We start from the raw sequence: 7,500 nt of genomic DNA, 5'->3' as shown, positions 1-7,500 counted from the left end.
TATATATACTATATATATATATAAAATATATGTATATGTATATACATATATCTAATATATATATAAAATCATATATACTACTAACATACACCACCCACCATAACGAATATCTCATATCTATAAATATATATAAATATATATCTCCACATTACTAATACATACATACAGTCCTCATCTAACATCTATATATATATATACATACATACATACATATAAACATATATATATATATATATATAACACTATATATATATATCATATATATATATATATAATATATATACATGTATATACATATATATGTTTATTATTATATAAATAAATATATAATATATATATATTTATATATAACTACTTGTATAATACAATATATATTTTAGATATAATATATATATATATATATATATATACTATAAAAACTATATATATATATTTATGTATGTATATGTATATATATGTATACACACACACACACAACACACCAACACAAAAACACATCACACACACACCACACCACACACATACACACACACCACACATATATATGTGTGTGAGTAATCTATATATATACTATACAATAAATATATATATATATATATATATAATATATAGATATATATATATATAGAACTGAGAGAGTGAGAGAGAGAAGAGAGAGAGAAGAGAGAGAGATCAAGAGAGGCAAGAGAGAAATGAGCGCAGAAGCTGAGCTGATCTTAGAGTAGATAGAGCTAAGGCTAAAGAGAGATAGAGATAATGAGAGAGAGTACGAGAGGTTTCGAGACGAGCGAGAGAGAGAGAGAGAGAGCTAGAGAGTAGTTGAGAGGGGATCTGGGAGAGGGAGAGAGGGGAGGGAGGAGGGAGACACACATATATATATAATAATATACATACACATACCACACACACAAACACACATCACATCACACAACACGACCCACACACACACACACATATCTAATATATATATATATCAGATAAAAGAATATAAATATATATATATATTAATATCATCATATATAATATATATTATATAAATATATATATATATATATATATAAATATATCTATATATATATGAGAGAGAGAAGAGAGATAGAGTAAGAGAGAGAGAGAAAGAGTGAGAAGAGCGCAAAGGAAGAGAGAGCAGATCGCGGAGGAGATGAGAGGAGAGAGAGATGGAGAGAGAGAAGATAGAGAGAAAGAGAGATAGAGAGTAAATGAGAGAGAGAGGGAGAGGTAAAGAGAGAGATGAGCGATGAGAAGAGAGAGAGAGAGAGGTGGAGGGAGAGGAGAGAGGGGGGAGGGAGGGACGGGGAGAGGGGGAGCTGGAGAGTAGAGAGAGAGAGATAGAGAGATGAGAGAGAAGGAGAGAGAGAGAGTTGGAGAGAGAAAGAGAGAGAGAGAGAGAGAGAGAGAGAGAGAGGGGGGGGGAGTAGGAGGGGGAGGGGGGGAGAGGATAGAGAGGGGGGAGGCCTGGAGAGGAGAGGAGCGAAGGAGAGAGAGAGAGATGGAGATGAGAGAGAGAGGAGAGAGAAGAGATGAGAGGAGAGAGAGATGAGAGAGAGAACGAGAAAGAGAGAGAGATAGAATTGAGAGAGAGAATGAGAGAAATGGGATGGAGAGAGAGAGAGAGAAAGAGAAGGGGAGAGAGAGAGAGAGAGAGAGAGTAGGAGATGAGTTGAGAGGGAGAGAGGAATGGTGAGAGGGGGAGAGTGAGAGGGAGAGAGGGAGGGTAGGAGGGAGGGAGGGAGATGAGAAAGAGAGGAGAGATGAGAGGAGAGAGATGTGAGAGAAGATGATGAGAGACGGAGTACGAGAGAGAGATGAGAAGATGTGAGTGAGAGAGAGGGGGGGGGGAGAGAGACAGAGAGGGGGAGGGAGAGGGAGATGTAGGGAGGGGGGGGAGGACGGGAGAGAGAGTGAGAGAGAGGAGAGAGAGATGAGGAGAGTGAGAGAAGAGAGATAGAGATGAGAGAGAGAGATAGGGGGGGGGGGGAGTGGGGGGAGGGAGAGAGGGGGAGAGGAAGAGGGGATGAGGGGAGAGAGGGTGGGGGAGGGAGGAAAGGGGAGAGTGAAGAGAGGGAGAGAGAGAGAGAGAGACAGAGAGGAGAGAGGATTATGAGAGGCTGAGAGAGAGAGATGGAGAGAGATGAGAGAGAGAGAAAGAGAGTGAAGAATGAGAGAGAGATGAGATAGAGAGAGAGAGAGAGAGAGAAGAAAGCGAGAGCGAGTCTGAGGGACGAATACCTGCGTACCATATACTGAGCCGCGACTGGCGCCTTGAATTCCGGCGAGTCGTTGTTGACATGACTTACACCTACCTGTCACTAGAAGGTCAAGGAGCTGGCACCACCGTCGTGTCTCAGGGTCAGCCACCGAGCGCAGGGGGGAGAGGAGTCCCATGCACTCGACCTTCGGAGAGGTGAGGGGAGGGGGAGGGGAAAGTGTGAAAAAAATACATGTCTTGGCTTACCTGAGGGGAGGTAGCTCATGTTAAATAGGTCAATGAGAGGGCTGTTCGTCATGCTTGCTAATAAGTTGAGAATATCATATGTCACTCCATCTTCTCCTGGTGAAGTGCTTTACTCCCCTCTTTTTTTAAACAGCATTTAGAAGTTCTTGTGTAGTTTATGTATTGGCTGACAGATACGCAGTTGAATGTTTGCGGATATGAAACAAAACTGTCCTTTTCTTTCGGCTTCCCATGCAAACAAAGCGTTCACACAGTGCTCTGTGGTAATGAAACCAGAGAAGATGCTTTTAGAGCCCATTTCTCAATATGTTTGTTTGCCTCCTTGGGATGTCTGGTGTGGGTGACCGATGGGGGGTAGGTTATTTGTTTTTTTCCCTTTCCTTGTTTACATTGGTGCCATATGTATTTGAGACTCTTTTCCTTTCCTCAAATTTCGCACGAACTCTGACCAATAACTTTTCTCTTACTTCCCTTCTTTTTCTCCCCCCCCCCACATCTTTGATAAGTTTTAAGTAGTATGTCCCTTATCCTTTCTTCCCCCGCCGACCTCTCTTAGCCCATTCCCTGTGTGCCACCCATAACATTTTTTTTTTTGGTTGTCCACCCTTCAAGTTGTCTTATCACTGCAGTATCTGTTTTTCCGTGCTTTTCGTGTTTTCTTCTCCTTTCTGTGTGACTTAGTCTTTGTGTAGGTAAACATCTTTCCTATCGCACTTAACAAACTATCTAAACTTGTGGGGGTGTTGTAATCTCTGTACCAGCCCTCCATATTGGTGTAAATAAACAGTCTCTGCTCGCTTGTGGTCTAAAGGACAAACCTCTTTCTTTTGAATTTAGACTTGTTTTTTACCTAAAACTAACTTAATATACAAAGCGAAATGATCACTAAGTAGTTCACTTACTGGCTTCAACATTCTCCTTGAATCCCCTGACCGCCAAGCAGACAGACGTAATCAAGATCAAGGTCGTCCACCTCTTGATGTGTTTGTCGGCCTCTTTACTACCCAGCAAAGCATGCATCAGGCCTATCTTCTGGAGAAATTGATAAAATCTGATACCGTTATCATTGATTTTGCCCATCTCCTCTAATTGTGGGTGCCTAGCATTAAAGTCCCACCCGACTATCAGAGTCAAGTCAGAGTACATCAAATCTGGGTATCTGAGATTCAAAAGCATCTTCCAAGAGATGTATACATTGCAATATATACTTTCACCTTCTTGTACATAAACAGAAGCTTCACACACTGCACTCTTTCAATGCCTTTACTTCTAACACAAAAACGGTATCCTCTTAGCAGTTCCAGAAGGGGTATTTCACTTTTTAATTACGTAAGTAGACACTCTCCCCCGTGTTCGGTCTCTCCGGAAATTAAGATTGATATAGCTCCTATAACCACTGAGTTAATAAGACTGGTCACCTTTTGTGTCCCTAGTATTTTCCTGGAGACAAAAGTACGTCCTATGTCATTATTTCAACACCAAATAAGTGACGTCAGTTACTCTTAGTAAATAAACTACTCACATTCCACGACCATCATCTTAATACACACCACAACTCCATCCAGACCTTTATGGTTTCCTTATATTTGGCAAAAACAAGTTCCTGGATGTTTGGCCACTCTTCCTGATCTAACTCCCACCTTTCTAAAGAAGTTAATATTATTATCCTTTTCAAGCGTCTTTTGCATTTTAAGTAAACAATTACCTGAAGGTCGTTGATGTTGTTTCCTTCCACTACACTTGGTATTATTTTTACTTTATACTTTCCTTTCCCTTGATCGTAAATTTTACTTTCTGTGTTTTTCACAGCCCTCAGCCACCAAAACACTTACCCCCCAAAACACTTGTTTTTTTTCTTTGCGATTATATCTTGCGCGGGGAATTTCTTCCTCAGATCACCGCTCGCACTCCCTTTTTTATGTCCAGTTACAGAGCACTATCCAATCACTAATCGCAAATTTTTTTTTCACTTGCATCCATCCTCTGCATTAATGTATGCAACATTCAACAGCAATTGCAGATATTTTTTTACAAACCGAGAACCTTACTGCTTCACTGCCCCTCGTCGTTTCCTCCTGGGCTGCAGTGTCTTCTGTCGTCTGGCTGTTGTTTTGCTATCGTGTATCATGACATTCCGTCATCTTTCCTCTCCTGGAGTTTGCAGGTGCAGTCCTCGCGGCAGTCCTCATCTCGCGGTGGTGCCTTGCAACACATGCATTGGAGGGCGGTACAGGAATACTTCCTCCTGCACAAGGTCGTCTGGTGGTCCAGTCCTCTTGCCTTTTCCTTGGTTTCTTTATGGGAAGCCGAGGAATTAAGTTCCACCTTAGGCCTCGCCTTGCATGATAGAGCCCTAGCATTGTGCGAGCCTCCGCAATTGCAGCAGCAAGGTTCCACCCTCTCTCCTTTTTCTATCTTTTTTTTCTGCAAGTCCTGGAGTCATGCTTCCTGCCGCAGAATCTGCACCTGGCGTCCTGCTGACAGGTCCACGACTTGTGCCCCCATCTGCTGCACTTGAGGCACAGGACTGGCGGCTCCACATACGGCCCCACCCTCCTGTACCCAGCCCCAGATATGAAGATCTTCTTTGGGACTTCTCTTTTCATGAGGGCAAGCAGCTGACATCGCTCCTCGCCTCGTGACATGTGCCTTTTCACCCAAACAATCCCCTCGTCGCAGAGCAGAAAGTCTGGATCTAATTCTAAGGGGTACTGAAATATCATGACCTTCGTCATTTTTTCCCCTTTCTGTGGGACAACCAGAACTGTCCCCTTATATTCCTGAGATGTCAGGAATTGCTCCGCTTCCTTGTTCTTTACCGTAAGATACGGTTTTCCTTTCGCTACTTTAGGAGCGGCTCTAAATGGCAATGTTCTTTTCCAAGTTCCATTGCCCACTCTAACTTTTCCATGAAGGACATTTCGCAGGATTCTGGGAATAACAGCCTTCTCCTGCCCTTCCCACTGTCACTGACCTCATCCACGTGAGCTGCCTTGTTGACTTCCATATCGTCGTCCTTCAGTTTTTTGTCCTTTCTTTCAAATTCGCTTTCCGAGTCACTGGAGTTGTCACTCTTGCTGTCTTTTCATGCCCGTTCCCTCATTATTCATTGGAGTTCCGTTAGTGCAGTCCATTTTGTCAGTTGCCGGATCAGAATCCAGGGACATATAATCACATAGCCTTGAAAATGATAAAACAAACGCAAGAGATGCGTAAAATTTGCTGGAGGGCCCAAGTCACCTCACCCGCTCCCTGTCCAAGGACCAAGTGGGGGGGGGGGGGGGGGGAAACACAGGATTCTAGGAATCTTTCACGATTGAGGACAGCACTAGAAACACGTCCTACTTCTACGAGTGATACAACACGACTGAGAGAGAGAGAGAGAGAGAGAGAGAGAGAGACAGAGAGAGGGAGAGAGAGAGAAGAGAAGAGAGAGAGAGAGAGAGAAAGGAGATAGATAGAGAGAGAGAGAGAAAGAGAGGGGCAGAGAGAGAGAGATAAAGAGAGAGAGGGAGAGAGAGAGAGAAGAGAGAGAGAGAGAGGGAGAGAAAGAGAGAGAGAAGAGAGCGAGAGAGAGAAGAGAGAGAGAGAGAGAGAGAAAGGAGAGCGAGAGAGAGAGAGAGAAAGGAGAGCGAGAGAGAGAGAGAGAAAGGAGAGCGAGAGAGAGAGAAAGAGGGGGGGATAGGGGAATACAGGGAGTCAGACAGCACGCCACTTCCTCCGTCAGATTCAGTGGTTCGTTCACGTAAGTCTTGACCAGAGGCCGGAGGTCAAACACGCCACTGAAGGTCACAACACCCCGTATGAGGTCGAGAGCGTATGACGTCACTTCCGGGTCAGAAAAGGTAGTTTCTTTGCACCTTTTTGATGACCATATCGAGAGAACCTGCCGAGAGAGAGAGAGAAAAAGACAAGACTGACTGAGAAATAAAAGCAGTCAATATAAACAATGATATATAATAACACGAAAAAGAAGGAGAAGCTGGAAAGGAAGAACGATATAAGAGAAAGAAAGGAGGAGAGAAGAAAAAACAAAAAAAACAAAGAAGACGGAGGAGGAGGAGGAGGAAGGGGAAGTTTGAAAATAATCATTTTTTATGTCTTGTTATTCTTTTTGGCTACATATACTGTGGTAAATCGTATAAGTATTATAAGTCTTTAATCTTACCTGTCAGTGCAGTGGATTCTTGGTTGCATGTTCAACAATGTAAGATTTATTTTCTTTATAATGGTTAGTCATAAAGTGAAGGAAAAGTGTACATAAAGTTACTCAATATAACGTATGTATTCATATTGTGTATTCTTCGGTTTGGATCGTATGTTCTCGATTAAATTAGTAATATGCAAGATTGCAGAAGATATTGCAAAGGGGATGCTAAATATTAAACTTCTTGCTTAGTTATTGCAGTTATCATTATTTCTTAGTATTCATCTCTATCAATTACCATTTGTCTTCTATTCTCGTCATCGGTCAATTCAGGACAAGAAGTGCATATTCGTTTCATGTTTCAAATTCAATTTTTTTTTTTTTTGTGTGTGTTTTTTTTTTCTTTTTTTTTATAACGGACAAAAGGGCGATTTATTCATGTATGTATTTTTCATTATTTTCTAAAACACATATAGAGTGATTCAAATGAAAACTAAACCCATATTGCAGCTCTCCCTAAATAGGACCTGTATATATATATATATATATATATATATATATATATATATATATATATATATATATATATGTATATATATATAAATAAATATATATATACATATATATAAATATATATATATATATATATATATATATATATATATATATATATATATATATATAAATAAATATATATATACATATATATGAATATATATATATATATAATATATATATATATAGACCTAGAGTAGAATTTACCTTAATCTCACAAGAAGGTTTACCTTCTAATGACTCGGTCAGGCACTGCATGTCGTTTCCTTGTCTTGAGTCCTGTCTAGAGTAAATAGTTAAGTCTTACCCTTACCATGATATT

The sequence above is a fragment of the Penaeus japonicus genome, unplaced genomic scaffold (assembly GCF_977035675.1).
Source record: "Penaeus japonicus unplaced genomic scaffold, GWHDUDI00000001_assembly GWHDUDI00000028, whole genome shotgun sequence".
Taxonomy (NCBI): Eukaryota; Metazoa; Arthropoda; class Malacostraca; order Decapoda; family Penaeidae; genus Penaeus; species Penaeus japonicus.
The sequence above is the reverse complement of the archived record's forward strand: the minus strand, read 5'-3'. Positions refer to the sequence as shown.